Here is a 17918-nt window from a genome sequence, read left to right on the forward strand (position 1 = left end):
TGGGGGCACCAATTTGATCCCCAGACTGGCACAATGGGTTAAGGATCTGGCATTGCTGCAACTGTGGCACAGATGATAATCAAGTGCTATGAGAAAACTGAACAAGACCAATGATAGCACTGAGAAGTATGTAGAATTAAGTAATATAATGTTGACATTTTCTAAATCAACCCTGTCTTACGAACTTTCCAAAAAAACAGTCAATGTGAAAAATCTCATAGGAGTCATCCTATGGTACAGCGGGTTAAGGACCTGGCATTGTCACTGGAATGGCTTGGGTCACTGCTATATGGTGGGTTTGATCCCTGGCCCAGGAACTTCTATATGTCACAGGTGCAGCCAAGAAAAAAAAGAAGGACTCATAAAAGTATAAACGTTGTTACGCTTAATTATACATTTGAGGAGTTCCCGTCATGGCTCAGCAGCTAACAAACCCAACTAGCATCCATAAAGATGTAGGTTCGATCTCTGGCCTTACTCAGTGAGTTAAGGATCTGGCATTGCCATGTGTGAGCTGTGGTGTAGGCTGGCAGCTGTAGCTCCAATTCAACCCCTACCCTGGGAACCTCCATATGCTGTGGGTGCAGCCCTAAAAAAACAAAAGAAAAAATTATACATTTGACAAACCCCTTTTAGAGAAGATCATCACTGAAATATGACATCTAGGGCATGTGCTTCTCCCTGGTTATGATACTTAAATGTGGCAACCTTGTAGGAGTAGGCTCTCCATGACCCAGCGAAAAGTATTATAGAAAACAGAATTTCAGCTTCAGGTACATATATGGCTATTTAATCTTCAAATGAACTGGGCAATCTTCCAACCCACTTGCAGAGGCTCAAGCTATGCAACTTTCAAGCTATACAGAAAAACAGAGTCAATGTCATATATTTCTTCATATCTGCCTACCTGATACTGAACTTAAAAAGATAGATGCTCAGAGCTGGTTCTTTGAAAAGGTAAACAAAATAGACAAACCCCTGGCCAGACTCACTAAAAAGAGGAGAGAAAGAACCCAAATAACCAAAATTAGAAATGAAAAAGGAGAAATCACAACGGATACAGCAGAAATACAAAAAACCATAAGAGAATACTATGAACAACTATATGGCAACAAGTTTGACAATCTGGAAGAAATGGACAATTTTCTAGAATCTTACAGCCTGCCAAAACTGAATCAAGTAGAAACAGACCAACTGAACAGACCGATCACTAGAAATGAAATTGAAGAGGTCATAAAATCACTCCCTACAAATAAAAGTCCAGGACCAGATGGCTTCACAGGTGAATTTTATCAAACATATAAAGAGGAATTGGTGCCCATCCTCCTTAAACTCTTTCAAAAGGTTGAAGAAGAAGGAATACTCCCAAAGACATTCTATGATGCCACCATCACCCTCATTCCAAAACCAGACAGAGATACCACCAAAAAAGAAAACTATCGCCCAGTATCATTGATGAATATAGATGCAAAAATTCTCAACAAAATCTTAGCCAACCGAATCCAACAACATACCAAAAAAATTATACACCATGACCAGGTTGGGTTCATCCCAGGTTCACAAGGATGGTTCAACATACGCAAACCAATCAGAATCATACACCACATTAACAAAAAAAAAGTCAAAAATCATATGATCATCTCAATAGACGCAGAAAAAGCATTTGACAAAGTCCAACATCCATTCATGATCAAGACCCTCGCCAAAGTGGGTAGAGAGGGAACATTCCTGAATATAATCAAAGCCATTTATGATAAACCCACAGCAAATATAATCCTCAATGGGGAAAAACTGAAAGCCTTCTCACTCAAATCTGGAACAAGACAGGGATGCCCACTCTCACCACTGCTCTTCAACATAGTTTTGGAAGTCCTAGCCACAGCAATTAGACAAACCAAAGAAATAAAAGGCATCCATATAGGAAGAGAAGAGATCAAACTGTCACTGTATGCAGATGACATGATACTATACATTGAAAACCCTAAGGACTCAACCCAAAAACTACTTGAACTGATTAATAAATTCAGCAAAGTAGCAGGATATAAGATTAACATTCAGAAGTCAGTTGCATTTCTGTATACCAGCAATGAAATATTAGAAAAGGAATCCAAAAATACGATACCTTTTAAAATTGCACCTCACAAAATCAAATACCTCGGAATACACCTGACCAAGGAGGTAAAGGACCTATATGCCGAGAACTATAAAACTTTAATCAAAGAAATCAAAGAAGATGTACAGAAATGGAAAGATATTCCATGTTCCTGGATTGGGAAAACCAATATTGTAAAAATGGCCATACTACCCAAAGCAATCTACAGATTCAATGCAATCCCTATCAGATTACCCATGACATTTTTCACAGAACTAGAACAAACAATCCAAACATTTAAATGGAACAACAAAAGACCCAGAATCGCCAAAGCAATCCTGAGAAACAAAAACCAAGCAGGAGGCATAACTCTCCCAGACTTCAAGAAATACTACAAAGCCACAGTCATCAAAACAGTGTGGTACTGGTATCAAAACAGACAGACAGACCAATGGAACAGAATAGAGAACCCGGAAATAAACCCTGACACCTATGGTCAATTAATCTTTGACAAGGGAGGCAAGAACATAAAATGGGAAAAAGAAAGTCTCTTCAGCAAGCATTGCTGGGAAACCTGGAAAGCTGCATGCAAAGCAAGGAAACTAGAACACACCCTCACACCATGCACAAAAATAAACTCCAAATGGCTGAAAGACTTCAATAGACGACAGGACACCATCAAACTCCTAGAAGAAAACATAGGCAAAACACTCTCTGACATCAACATCATGAATATTTTCTCAGGTCAGTCTCCCAAAGCAATAGAAATAAGAGCAAAAATAAACCCATGGGACCTCATCAAACTGAAAAGCTTTTGCACAGCAAAGGAAACCCAAAAGAAAACAAAAAGACAACTTACAGAATGGGAGAAAATAGTTTCAAATGATGCAACTGACAAGGGCTTAATCTCTAGAATATATAAACAACTTATACAACCCAGCAGCAAAAAAGCCAATCAATCAATGGAAAAATGGGCAAAAGACCTGAATAGACATTTCTCCAAAGAAGATATACAGATGGCCAACAAACACATGAAAAAATGCTCAACATCGCTGGTTATAAGAGAAATGCAAATCAAAACTACCATGAGATATCACCTCACACCAGTCAGAATGGCCATCATTAATAAGTCCACAAATAACAAGTGCTGGAGGGGCTGTGGAGAAAAGGGAACTCTCCTACACTGTTGGTGGGAATGTAAACTGGTACAGCGACTATGGAGAACAGTTTGGAGATATCTTAGAAAGCTATACATAGAACTTCCATATGAACCTGCAATCCCACTCTTGAGCATCTATCCGGACAAAATTCTACTTAAAAGAGACACGTGCACCCGCATGTTCATTTGCAGCACTATTCACAATAGCCAGGACATGGAAACAACCCAAATGTCCATTGAAAGATGATTGGATTCGGAAGATGTGGTAATATATACACAATGGAATACTACTCAGCCATAAAAAAGAATGACATAATGCCATTTGCAGCAACATGGATGGAGCTAGAGAATCTCACACTGAGTGAAATGAGCCAGAAAGACAAAGACAAATACCATATGATATCACTCATAACTGGAATCTAATATCCAGCACAAATGAACATCTCCTTAGAAAAGAAAATCATGGACTTGGAGAAGAAACTTGTGGCTGCCTGATGGGAGGGGGAGGGAGGGAGGGGGAGGGAGGGGGAGGGATCGGGAGCTTGGGCTTATCAGACACAATTTAGAATAGATTTACAAGGAGATCCTACTGAATAGCATTGAGAACTTTGTCTAGATACTCATGTTGCAACAGAAGAAAGGCTGGGGGAAAAATGTAATTGTAATGTATACATGTAAGGATAACCTGACCCCCTTGCTGTACAGTGGGAAAATAAAAAAATAAAAAAATAAAAATAAATAAAAAAATAAAAAAAGATAGATGCTCAGAGAAAACCAACTACACCTGAAAGTCATATACATATGACTCATATGTATGCAACTCTCTGGTGTAGAAAACCAGAAAATTCATTTTATATTTAATGCCATTTGGTAACTATCTATGAATATATGATGAATGTGGGAATATTATAATAGTAATTAATGTCTGTCACTCACTCCTTGACAGTAATTATAAGCGAAAGGTTTAGTTCAGTACCCACAAGAATAAAAAAAAAAAAAAAAGGCGATACCTAACAGCTCTCTGTTATTTTAGGATGTTCAGCTGTAATTAAAACATTATTGGAGTTCCCATCGTGGCCCAGTGGTTAACGAATCCGACTGGGAACCATGAGGTTGCAGGTTCGATCCCTGGCCTTGCTCAGTGGGTTAAGGATCCAGCGTTGCCATGAGCTGTGGTGTAGGTCAAGACGCGGCTTGGATCCCGTGTTGCTGTGGCTCTGGCTAAGCCAGTGGCTATAGCTCCAATTCGACCCCTAACCTGGGAACCTCCATATGCCACAGGAGCGGCCCAAAAAATGGCAAAAAGACAAAAAAGCAAATATAAAAATAAAATAAATAAATAAATTTTTTAAAAAAAATTACTTAAGGAGGATCTAAAGCTTTCAGATAGTTTTAGTTGGAATTTAGTCTTTAAAGTTGTTATCACACAAAAAGTAATTAAGAACAGGTAAAATAAAGTCACCTACTGAAGTCAAGCTGAAACAAAAAAGAACAGGTAAAATAAAAAGTTTACTTCCAAAAATTTTGTCAAAACATGATTTACATTGTTTTAAAATTTGTTATGTAGTGAATATAAATTTGCACTTGAACACGTTATTTTTGTTTTTATTACTATCTGAAGAACCCTTCACAATAAACATACCATACAAATTTAGCATTGGTTCAAGATAACTCGCCATGAAGCACTTACTTAGCACCTACTTACACAGCACTGTTAATAGCAGAATTTGTAAGTATTAAGATGCCTGCCCCGCCCCAGCCCTACCTTGTGAGCTTGAGCCCTGAGCCCACAGCAGCAGGGATGACATGGTTCTTCAACTAGACCTGGTCAGAGATTTCCTGTTAGAGTTCAGCCCAGCAACCCCACCCAAAGTGGTGCACTAGAGGCCCTGGGCCCTCCACCAAGGCTGCAAGAATGCCACAGGCAGCCCAGTGTCCATCTTCATGTATGATGTGAATCCCAGCAATGAAAAGCAAACCCAGGTAGTCAAAGCTACCTTCAAGCACCTCAAAACTCTCCAGCATTCCAACATTCCGGCCTACATGGATGGGCTAGAGACAAATGCCTCCTTTTAGTCAGAGACTATGAAACCGCTGGAAATGTGCCTCAAGGCACAAGTGGAGGCTGATGGCCTAAAGGGGCTAGAGCTTTCCTAGAAGCCAGAGCAAATTGTGTAAGCCCTCCACTTCCTGGACAAAGACTGCAGCTGCATCCACAACAATGTCTGCGTGGCCACTGTGTTTGTGGACCACACTGTCAAGTGGAAGCTTGGGGGCCTGGACTACATATATTTGTTAGGGAACTGTTGACTGAAACTGCCCACCATGGCCAGGCAATCTTAACTGCTTTCATGAGTTGTCTCACAACAGGAGGCCCCCATAAAGAATATGGTGCTGCCTGGAAAACTGGGAGGATTTGGGAAGGGCCAATAGATGGGAGGAGACAACCAACCTCCCAGAATACTTGGCACTGGCATCCACCTTGGCTGAGAGGTGCACATGCCACCAGGAAGGACCCTGAGTTAGACCAAGTATGGGCCAAGCAAGACAACCAGCCAGAACCCAGAAACTAACCCCATTCCCATTAAACCTGAGGCTGCAAGCCACATAGCAGAGAGGTTCTCTTGGGTTCCCTTACCTTGCTGCTCTCCAACTGGATGCTCCTTCCCAATAAAGTCTTTTGCTTTGTCAGCATGTATGTCCCCTTGGACGATTCATTTCCAAGTGTTAGATAAGAGCCCACCCATGGGCCCTGGAAGGGGTCCTCCTTCCTGCAACATATTCAGCCCAAAGCAATGGTGGGGGACCTCCCCACAAGGGGTTCCCTGAGCTATGACCCCCCAGAGTTGGGTGATGTCACCAGCAGAACAGTCAGAGAAAAGTGGTCAAGTGACATGTAGCACTTGAGCTGCCTCATCTGGGAAGTCTTCAATGGGCCCCTTTCGTGCAGCTGCCCTTCATTTGGAAAGATTCCCAAACCACTGGAGTTGCATTACATTACTGTGAGCTGGTGGAAACCAACCCCAAGGTGTATCCCAACCCAGCCCACTTCCCAAAGAACTGCCAGGTGCCCAGTGGCTTCATGAGCTTCATGGAGACCAACCTCTTCCTGGAAGGGACTCAGATCAAAGAGCCAGCTGAGAAGCAAAAGTTCTTCCAAGAGCTGAGCAAGAGCCTAGACTTGTTCCCCAAGGATTTCTGCCGGCACAAGGTGCTGCCCCAGTTGCTGACCACCTTCAAGTCTGACGATGAGAGGACTGTTGTCCTCAAGCCCCTCATGAAGGTGGGTAAGTACCTCAAAGCTGAGGTGTATCAACAGAAGTTCATCCCTATAGTGGTCAAGATGTTTTCATCAATCTACAGGGCCATGCGCATCCATCTCTTACAGCAGATGGAGCAGTTCATTCAACACCTGATGAGCCAACAGTGAACACCCAGATCTTTCCCCACATACATGACTTCCTGGACACCAACCCTGCATTCAGGAGCACACAGTAAAGTCTATGCTGCTCTTGGCCCTGAAGCTAAATGAAGCCAATCTCAATGTGGAGCTGATGAAGCACTTCACAAGGCTACAGGCCAAGGACAAAGGCGGCCCCATCTGCTGCAACACTACCCTTTGTCTGAGCAAAATCAGCTCCTATCTCAGTGCCATCACCAAACACTTCATCCTTTAGCCAGGCCATGAAGGACCCATTTATACCATCCCAGGTCGCAGGTGTTTTGGGCTTCACTGCCACCTACAACCTCTATTCGATGAAGGTTAAGCACAGAGAAGATCCTGCCTGTCCTTGGCAGCCTCACTATGGATCCTGAGAAATCTGCACAGGACCAGGTCTTCAAGGCCATTCAAAGCTTCCTGTCCAGTAGTTCCCATAGTGGTGTAGCAGAAACAAATCCAACTAGTAACCATGAGGTTGTGGGTACAATCCCTGGCCTCCCTCAGTGGGTTAAGGATCCTGCATTGCCGTGAGCTAGGGTTGCAGACTTGGCTTGGATCTGGCGTTGCTGTGAGCTGTGGTGTAGGCTGGCAGCTGTAGCTCCGATTAGACCCCTGGCCTGGGAACCTCCATATGAGGTGAGTGCAGCCCTAAAAAAAAAAAAAAAAAAAAAGCTTCCTGTCCAAACTGGAGTCTGTTTCAGAGGACCCCACCCAGCTGGCCCAAGTGGAAAAGGATGTCCATGCAGACTCCAGCCCTAGAATGGGAAGCGAATCAGTCAGCTGGACAGGCTGGGCTGTGGCAGGTCTCCTCACTCACCCTGAAGCTGATCCATGCACATGCACAGCTGCCCCAGCCGAGACCAATATCCCCCAGTCACCCATGCCTGAGGGACTTCCTGCCCCAGTCCCTACCCCTGCAAGACCCACAACCTTAGGTTGTTGGGAGACACTACAGGAGGGCAAGGACACAGAAGAGGACAATAGTGCTGCCAAGAGAAGGGATGACAAGACTGGAGCAGCTTGGAGCAGGAGGCCGAATCTGCGCTGGCCCAGCAGGACAACTGAAGTTCTGGGGGCCAAGCCAGTCAGACTGGGCAGACCAGCAACCATGGCTACAAATCCCCAGAATCAGACTGGAGCAGGTGGGAAGATGAAGGCTTGTGGAATCAGGGCTGGCAGGAGCCAAAACCCTGTGGAGACACCCCCTGAGGGCACATGTATAACTGGGGTAGACCAGAGCCTATTGACAAAGGCGACCCCCTTAGCTACCCTATCAGTACGCTAGGAGGTTGGTGCTGAGACTAGAGTCTTGGAATTGATGACAACTTGGAGCACCTAGATACTGAGAGCCAACAGGCGAAGACTGAGGTAGCAGGGAAAAAGCGTGAGAACTCTCAGCAAAGATGGAGGATAAACGCACTGAGAAAAAGGCAGGTAAGGGCCCCATGAAGCTGGGAACCAGGAAGGTAGACTGAACCAACAAGTGTGGGGCCTTCCCAGCCATGCAGAACAGGCCCCAGAGATTTATTGCACAAACCACAAGAGCTGGCCAGCCTGACCAGGCACATCTCAAGTGTACATAATCAGAACTACAATAAATTCTATTTAATTTTTAAAAGAAAAGAAAGAAGTATAAGACAAGGTTCCCAATGTTAAGAAACTTACTAATAGGGACATGAACTGAAGATATGAAAAAACTAAGCAACCACAGATAACATTAATGAAGTGTACAGACTGATACTATAGGAGTTCAGAGACAAGGAAAACAACAAAGACTGGATGGAATCAACAGAAAGACCCGCAGAGTCCAACTGTAGGGAAAACACTTTCCTCACCCTGAGCTGACTTTTAATGAAAATAAAACTCTTCTGAGCAATAAAGCATCAATTTTAATCATCAATAAAAATCACCTTACTAGACTACTTCAATAAGTGAAACAGGTATGGTCCTTGTCTCAAGTGTTTATAATAAAAGGAGATACAGAACAAATACCAATTAAAAGATTATAGTTCATCATCATAATAATTCTTTTTTTTTTCTTTTGTCTTTTTAGGGCTGCACCCACAGCGTGTTGAGGTTCCCAGGCTAGGGGTCTAATCAGAGCTACATCTGCCAGCCTACACCACAGCCACAGTAACACAGGATCTGAGTCGCGTCTGCGACCTACACCACAGCTCATTGGCAACACCAGATCCTTAACCCACTGACTGAGGCCAGGGATCGAACCCGAAACTTCATGGTTCCTAGTCAGTTTCATTTCCACTGCACCATGACTGGAACTCCCAATAATAATTCTTTCTTGATTTAGGTACTAGATCAAAAGTATCATCATTATGTTAAAATTCATCAAGCTGTACATTTATGATATCTATACTTTTCCATATGTATGTTACACTATAGTTAAAAGACAAAAAAAAAACAGGATTATAGCTTCAGTTCTATTCATTTTCAGAGGGTAGTTACACATCTCCCACTGACACCTGGACAACACCACCTGGATGTCATGCCCCTCAGACTCCACCTTCTCTTCAAAAAAATATTCCCTCCAGATTTTTCTATTTTGATCAATGGTAGATATTCAAGCCAAAAACCTTGGACTTATTGGACTCTTCCACCAACTCAGGTGATTTATTAAGTCCTTACTTACAAATCTAATAAGTACCAGGTAGCTTTCCAGGTGTGCGAATAACAGCAGTGGAAGTGACAAAGTCCCTTCTCTCATGAAATTAACATTCTAAGGGGAAATGACAAATACATTTTTAAAATCAGATGGTGACTTTGCTACGATGATAGCAAAAAAGAATGAAGCAATAAGGGAAGGTGCTTTAAAACTGGTGATCAGGAAAAACCCAAAAAGTAGTTTAAACTGAGAACCTGAAAGAACCAGACTTGGAGAAGAATATTCCAGGAAAAGAGAAGCTAAGCGCAAAGACATTAAAGTCAAGACAAACAGTCCATTCAAAATTTAAAATAGCCAGCAGACCCAATGAGAGGAAAGGCGGCAGGAGACAAGGCTATAGAGGGAAGCAAAAGTCAGATCATGCAGCATGTAGTAGGCCACAGTAAGGAGTTTGGGTTTTCCAGTTATACTTTAAGTATCTCATCTCTATGCTTGAATTTCCACTCTCACTTCTCAACTTCACCCTTTATTATCTCACTTAAGAACTAGGTCATTATAATAATCTTATAAACACTGTCCCTGATTTTACCTTCTTCCCACTGCAAGGCATTCTAACACCATAGCAAAATTAAGTATTTTTTTAAAGCAGTGTTACACATTATCATTCTTCTGCTCAAAAACCTTCAAAGGACAAGATAAAAACATCAGCTCCTTAATCTGCAGCTCAAAGCTCCCAGTAATAGGGCCATAACTCTCTCCCTCTGTAACTTTACTGTATATCATACTCCTAAACAAGACCTCATTCTAGCTAAACCGCTCCCTGAACATATGTGCATTTCCCACCATGGGATCTTGGCACATAATATTTATCCCTCCACCTCCCTGAACAACCTTCATACCCTTGACTCTTCTCTAAGTCATAATTTCTTCAGCAAATGAAGTTCTACCTCAGTAGGAGGCGGGAAAGGGGAATACTCCCACTGAGGAAAGAAGAGCACAGAAGCCTGAATATGTATATGATATTCACACAAACGGGGTCTTCTGACTGAGGTCAGAATGCATGATGAGATATAACAGGAAATAAAGTCATTCAGTAGGATGGTGAAGAGCTCTATTGGTCTCTGCAAGTTATTTAACCTCTCCTGGCTTCGTATCTTCATCGTAGAATGAAGGTAATAACAGTGCCCATGCCACAGTACTGTGGCAATTTAGTCACTCACTCAGCAAACATTTCCTGAGCACTTACTCTGTACACCAACACTGTTCTAAGTGACGCAGAGGCAGCAGTGAGCAAGACAGGCAAAAATCTCTGCCCTGTGGTACTTAAATTTTAGTAAGGGAACTATCAAACAAGCAAAATAAATAAATATATGATGTACTATGTTATCTAGTAATAGGTGCTATAGAAAAATAAATAAATAAACCAGAGACGGGAGATAGGGAAAAAAGCAAAATTTGAATCAAGACATGAAAGAACTGAGAAACAGCCATGCGGTATTCCAGACAGGAAATCAGAAATGAAAAGGCATGATTAAGGAAAAACAAGAGGAAATGATATTCAATATCTTGTGATAAACCATAATGGAAAAGAATATTAAAAAGAAAATACAAATGTATATAACTGAATGACTTTGCTGTACAGCAGAAATTAACAAAACATTCTTAATCAACTATACTGCAATAAATTAAAAAAAAAAAGTAAGGAAACCAAGGAGCTGGAGCAGAAAGTCATAAAAGATGAGGTCAGAGAATTAAGAGGGGATCAGATCACACAGAACATTAGAGGCCGTTGTAAAGATTTTCGCTTTTATTATGCCAGAAATTGAAAACCATTGGAGGAAAAAAAAAAAAAGAAAACCATTGGAGGGTTTTGAGCGTGACATGACCTGACTTTAACAGTATCTCTGATTTAACAGCATCTCCCTGGCTGGTATATTAAGAATATACTAGTAGAGAACAAAGTCAGGAGGAAGAGACCACTTAGATTAAATTAGATAATGGGGCTTAACACAATGTCTGGCATAAAAGTAAGCATCCCGTAAAAGGCAGCTATTTTTTCTGGAGTAAGAATGAATTCCTATCCTGTTGGACCAAACACCTGTAAATAACCAGCTGAATTTAAGGCTGAAATTTGGTGGCAAGGCAAGTATATCTCATATAGTCCTAGGCTCATCAAAAATAATAATGTTTAAACAAATAATAATTAATGACTTTTATAAATGAGTCCCTATTTCCCATAAAGATGACAAAAGAAGGTCTGTTCCTGTCATCATCTTTAAAAGCATGCCACTCAGAAGGCAGAGTATCCTCAAAAAACAAAATTAAGGAGAATTTGAGAAAATAAAGTATGCATCTGTATGATACTATTTCAATCTGGAAAAATCTGCTTTTTAAAACTCTACTATTTCAAAATGACACCAGTATTGGTTACCTCTATTGATCTCATTATCTTAAATTCTTACTGGCAATACAAAATGCTACTTGTAAGATTACTGGCACTATTGAAAATAAAAAGACAGTTATAACACTTTAAAAGGAACTGAAAAGTAACCTGCAGTGCTGAAAAGTCTTCATTTTGAAAACATAAACACAGATGATCATTGTACAACTATAAACGTAGTAAAATTCATTGAGTTTAAAAAAAAAAAAAAGAAAATATACAGAGTTCCCGTCATGGCTCAGGGGAAACAAAACTGACTAGCATTCATGAGGACATGGGTTTGATCCCCAGCATTGGTCAACTGCCGTGAGATGTGGTGTGGGTTGCAGACATAGCCTGGGAACCTCCAAATGCCTCGAGTGGGGCCCTAAAAGCAAAAAATAATAAATAAATAAATCCAGTTAACAGCATGGAAAAGTGTTTGATTAACACCAACATGCAGAAGTTCCTGTCGTGGCTCAGAGGAAACAAATCTGACTAGCATCCGTGAGGACGCAGGTTCGATCCCTGGCCCCTCTCAGTGGGTTAAGGATCCGGCATTGCCGTGAGCTGTGATGTAGGCCAACAGCTACAGCTCTGATTAGACCTCTAGACTGGGAACCTCCATGTGTCGTGGGTATGGCCCTAAAAAGACAAAAAAATAATAACACTAACGTGCATAATATCGGTAAGGGGTAACCTGGGTGAAGAAAGGTATGTGTGTACTTTGACCTCTCCTTCCAAACTTAGTGAATGCAATTTGGAAACAACTTCTCCTTTTTTTTTTTTTTTTTTTTGCTTTTTAGGGCAGCATCCTCATGAATCCTACTCAGATTCACTTCCACTGAGCCAGGATGGGAACTCCATTGGGACCAACTGCTTATGGGCTTCCAACCTCTATATTAGGCTCAGGGCTACGGATTATCCCACTCCCCTTCCTTAACCCTAAAGCCCAGAGTTCCCATCATGGCTCAACAGAAACTAATCTTGACTAACATCCATGAGAACACAGGTTTGACCCCTGGCCTTGCTCAGTAGGTTAAAGGATCCAGTGTCACCCTGAGCTGTGGCATAGGTCACAGACACGGCTCAGATCCCATGTTGCTGTGGTGTAGGCCAGTGGCTATAGCTCGGATTTGAACCCTAGCCTGCGAACCTCCAAGTGCCTCAAATGAGGCCCTAAAAAGACAAAAAAAAAAAAAAAAAAACTAAAGCCCTGCAGTATCACTTCAAGCTATCCCAGACTTTGTCTATGAAATCAAGACTCTACACCATATGAACCCCATGGTTCCAGGTTATGGGCTGTCAAAAACACTGGAGAAGGCATTTCAATTTATAAAATGATAATGCTGCTAATGATAATAGCAACAACTACAAAGTGCTTACTATATACCAAGCATTGCTTTCATCACTTTACTTTTGTGTGTGTGTGTGTGTGTCTTTTTGCAATTTCTTGGGCCGCTCCTGCAGCATATGGAGGTTCCCAGACTAGGGGTCAAATCGGAGCTGTAGCCACTGGCCTATGCCAGAGCCACAGCAACGCAGGATCCGAGCCACATCTGCCACCTACACCACAGCTCATGGCAACACTGGATCCTTAACCCACTGAGCAAGGCCAGGGATTGAACCCGCAACCTCATGGTTCCTAGTTGGATTCGTTAACCACTGAGACACGATGGGAACTCCTTTACTTTTTTTTTTTAAGGGCCGCAGTTTATGACAGGAAGTTCCCAGGCTAGGGGTCCAATCAGAGCTGCAGTTGCAGGCCTCTGCCACAGCCAACACCAGATAGGAGTCTGTGACCTACACTGCAGCTCACGGCAAAGCTGGATACTTAACCCACTAAGCAGGGCCAGGGATCAAACCTGATTCCTTATGGATGTTAATTGGGTTCATAACCACTGAGCCACAACTGCAACTCCAGCACTTTACATTCTTATCTAATCAATCTTTGCAGCAAGCCTAGGTAGACATTATTATCCCCACTGTACTGAGAAAGATAAGTGACAAGAATTTAAATAACTTTTAAGAAGCACACAGAAAAGTAAGAAGTAGGAGAAGGGGTGGGGAAAACTGGTTTTAAAAAAGGATCAGGAGCTCCCACTGTGGTGCAATGGGATCTGCGGCATCTTGGAAGCCACTGGGACACTGGTTCAATCCCTGGCCTGGCACAGTGGGTTAGGGATATAGCGTTGCTGCAGCTGCAGCTTAGGTCATGACTGTGGCTCCAATCCAATTCCTGGCCCAGGAGCTCCACAAGCTGCAGGGCAGCCGAAAATTACCAAAAAAAAAAAAAAAAAAGATCAATGGAGTTCCCTTGTGGCACAGTGGGTTAAGGATCTGGTGTTGTCACTGCAACCACTCTGCTTGCTAGCTGCTGTGGCATTTGTTCAGTCCCTGGGCTGGGAACTTCCACAATGCTGAGGGAACAGCCCCAAAAAAGGATCAAGAAATCAGAAAAGCAGGCGAGTTGTCAAACGGAATATTGAAAGCTAGCAAGTCCTTCAAAAATTTTAAAAGAAAACGTTTTCCACTATAGAATTCTATTATTCTATCTTCTTAGATGAAGAATGGTGAATATATGACAGGAGTTATCAAACCACTAGGTCTGAGGTCTGCTTTTGTAAATAGTTTTACTGAAACAGTTAACATCCATTCATGTATGCATTGTCTACGGCTGGTTCAGGAATATAACAGCACAGATGAGTTAAGTCATGGACTCTCTGGCCTACAAAGGCTAAACTATTTACTATCTGGTCCTTTACAGAAAAAATTCACCAACCCCTAGTTTATGAACATAAGAGCAAATGATGGCCATGAAAAGTGGAGGACTGATGGCTGCTGATAAGCATTTGGAAAATAAGGGTAAGACTGCAATGGCACATTTTCTTGGAAAAAAACAGGTTTTCAATACTATTTGAAGATAGTGCCAAAAGATCAGTTTCTGATTTTTATCTAAGTACTTACCTCCTGCCATCTCAAGAATTTTGAAGAAAGCATCTAGAAAATGTATGGTCATTAGTAAATTATTTGGAGGATAATTATAAAATGTATAGACTTCCCAGAGGTTTTGCTTCTTTTATTCTCTGGCTGACCAACTTTTGAATATTCTGCTACTTATTAGCACTTTCAATGAAGATGTACAGGGAAGACAAAAATACATGAACGGCAAGCTGGGAAAGAGTTGGAAATTGTTATAATGTGTTAGCAAAACTAAAGCTTTAAATACCAACAAATTAAGTTCAATATAAGCCAACAGTGGGACACAGCTGCAAAAAAACTCTAAAGTGGAAGTATGGTGTCCAGATCCTTAGAGGAAATTATTCTATATGCTGGGCTAGCTTTACAAAATCTGGACTAGTATATCCTGTTTTGGGCACCACCTTTTAAGAGGACCAAAGAAGGCCAAAGAGAGAGCTAGAATATGCAGAAACTATAATATGTTCTTAAAAGGTTAAAATCATTGGGAATTTTTGTTTTAATTTTTTGTTTTAATTTTCATAAGCATTACTATAGCAGTAAACATTAAAACCATCAAAAAGAAGTTTCCCCATTCAACTCATTAAACAACCAACAAAGATTTACTGTAAAACTACTACAGACCAGGCACTGCTCTAGGAAAGACCAAAATCTTGACCTCTTTAGAGCTTGCATGCTAATGTGGAACACAGAAAATCAACAAATAACATAATTTCAGATACCTACAATCTTACCACTGACCGTAACTCTTTATCCCTCTAAATTGCTACTTGCATGTGTATATATTTTTATAGGGTTTTATAACTTAAAATCTAAAACATAACTTAAAGCAAAATCTTTGTGATTTGGGTTCTACTTTTCATTTAACATTATTTTAAGAACATATTTTCAAGTTGCTACATAGTCTTTAATTTGTATTTTTCACTTTTTTTTTTTTTTTTGCCACACCCAAGGCATTCAGCAGTTTCTGGGCCAGGGATTGAACTATGTCACTGCTACAGCCTGCATCACAGCTGCAGCAACCCCAGATCCTTAACCTGATGCATCACAGGGGGACTTCCTATATTTTTCACTTTTAATGCCCCAATTTACTTAATATTCCTCTATTCTTCAACACCTGTCCAGGCTTTGCTATAAGTGCAACAAAGGACTATAGTGAGAATGACGATTTTCCTCTCCGGAGGAATGTGGGCAGGGTAGGCAGTGAGCTGTTAGGTTTTCAGAAGGACTATAAGACTGATAGTGGGAGTCCAGAACATTAAAACTAAAATGCTTAAATAATAAGGAAAGAGGTCATATCCAATCACTCCGGGCAAAATCTTGGGTAGAAAAGAGAACTACTGTTGAGGTGAGAGAATACAGTAAAGGTACATGGGCTCTATTCAGGAACCCAGATTGACAAGGAAGGAAGGAAGGCTGGCAAGGAAGGAATCCTCCCACACTATGTGAGAGTGCACTACCATGCCCAGAGAAACTTTACTCAAATTCCTTGAAAGTCTATACTGTAAGAAACTAAAAGCATGAGAATAGCCTTTGGGAAACTTAATGGGAACATCAGTGCATTTAGGAGAAGTTAATAGGCCAACAGGGCAGTTATAAGGTCAACACCCATAATCTCAAAGGCACCGCAGTCGTTGGCTCTTGAGAAGAGCACACAAGAACACTAGCTGCAGATTTAAGGCCCACCAGGGAGTAGAGGCTTGTGCAATAGTCAATTGTAGCAGAACCAACAAATCAAAACCCACAGAACAGTCATGAGCCAATGAATAAGGATTTGAAAGGATTTGGTGATAATCAGTCCCAAAATCAAGCATGATTTTCATTATCATTGCCTAGAAAATTTAAGATGTTGGGTTGGATTACGAAGATAATGATGATAATTTAAAGGATCACCTGAAGTTTGTCATGAAAGCAGAAATAGACTATTCCGGAGTTCCCGTCGTGGCGCAGTGGTTAACGAATCCGACTAGGAACCATGAGGTTGCAGGTTCGGTCCCTGCCCTTGCTCAGTGGGTTAACGATCCAGCGTTGCCGTGAGCTGTGGTGTAGGTTACAGACGCGGCTCGGATCCCGAGTTGCTGTGGCTCTGGCGTAGGCCGGCAGCTACAGCTCTGATTCGACCCCTAGCCTGGGAACCTCCATATACCGCTGGAGCGGCCCAAGAAATGGCAAAAAGACAAAAAAAAAAAATAGACTATTCCATATACTCTAGAGGATCCTGGAATAGAAATTTCTGAACATAAGGTTTCACATCAGCATAAGGAATAACCTTACCTCTAAAATTACCTGACAATGAAATGTTTCCTCAAGGTGCTAAGCTCCCTGTCACCAGATGTATTTAGCAAAAAGTGATCAACTTTGGTGGCTTTTGCAAAGGAGAATCGCTGTTTGGGTTTTTTGCTGTTGTTTTTTTTACCAAATATCTTTTAACTTCATGTTTGTTTTTATCAAAGTTATCCATGAAGTGAGATTAAATTACTGAATAAATGCAAAGACTTATTATAAAAAACAATCATCCTCCACCTCAATAATTTCCCAATTCCCGGGCACAAAAATTTTCAATTTTTGTAGCTGAATCTTTTGATCTATATCTCTATATCACTATATGCTTTTTCCTTTTTTTCTTTTTCTCCAGTTTTAAGCACTATTACCTTTGCACTATAGAAGATAAAATTTAGCTCTCCTTCCACTTTACATTTCCATACTTGTGCACACTTCCCATCCCCACTCTTCCCAGTATAATTATATAATTCTATAAGATAAATACTCCAGGTTCACAATGATCCTATTCAGAGCTGAGCAGAGTTTCATGGCAGCCTAGTGATTAAGGATCTGGCATTGTCACTGCTGCAGCTCAGGCCACTGCTCTGGCTCAGGTATGATCCCAGGAACTTCTGCACTCTGTGAGTGCAGCCAAAAAAAAAAAAAAAAATGGAAGAGAGAAAGAGCTGAGCAAGCATGCAGCACACTTATTAAAAAGGCAGGATAGGAGCTCCCACTGTGGCACAACAGGATTGGTGGCCTCTTGGGAGCACTCGGACACAGGTTCCATCCCTGGCCTGGCACAGCAGGTTAAGGATCCAGCATTGCCACAACTTCAGCTTAGGTTGCAACTGCAACTCGGATCTGATCTCTGGCCAGGGAGATCCATATGCCTCAGGTCTGCCAAAAATGAAGAAAAAGGGGGCAGGGGGGCAGGGTAGGCTA

The 17918-nt window shown here is 41.6% G+C and overlaps 1 protein-coding gene and 1 pseudogene across 1 annotated transcript in view; one reads left to right on the forward strand and one right to left on the reverse strand.

The window, feature by feature from the left end:
• The window catches only part of MGA (MAX dimerization protein MGA), a 175299-nt gene that overhangs the window by 145416 nt on the left and 11965 nt on the right, over positions 1–17918 (reverse strand). The window lies entirely within an intron of this gene.
• Positions 4993–7921, forward strand: LOC125120765 (N-terminal kinase-like protein; annotated as a pseudogene).

The sequence above is a fragment of the Phacochoerus africanus genome, chromosome 2, assembly GCF_016906955.1.
Source record: "Phacochoerus africanus isolate WHEZ1 chromosome 2, ROS_Pafr_v1, whole genome shotgun sequence".
Lineage (NCBI taxonomy): Eukaryota > Metazoa > Chordata > Mammalia > Artiodactyla > Suidae > Phacochoerus > Phacochoerus africanus.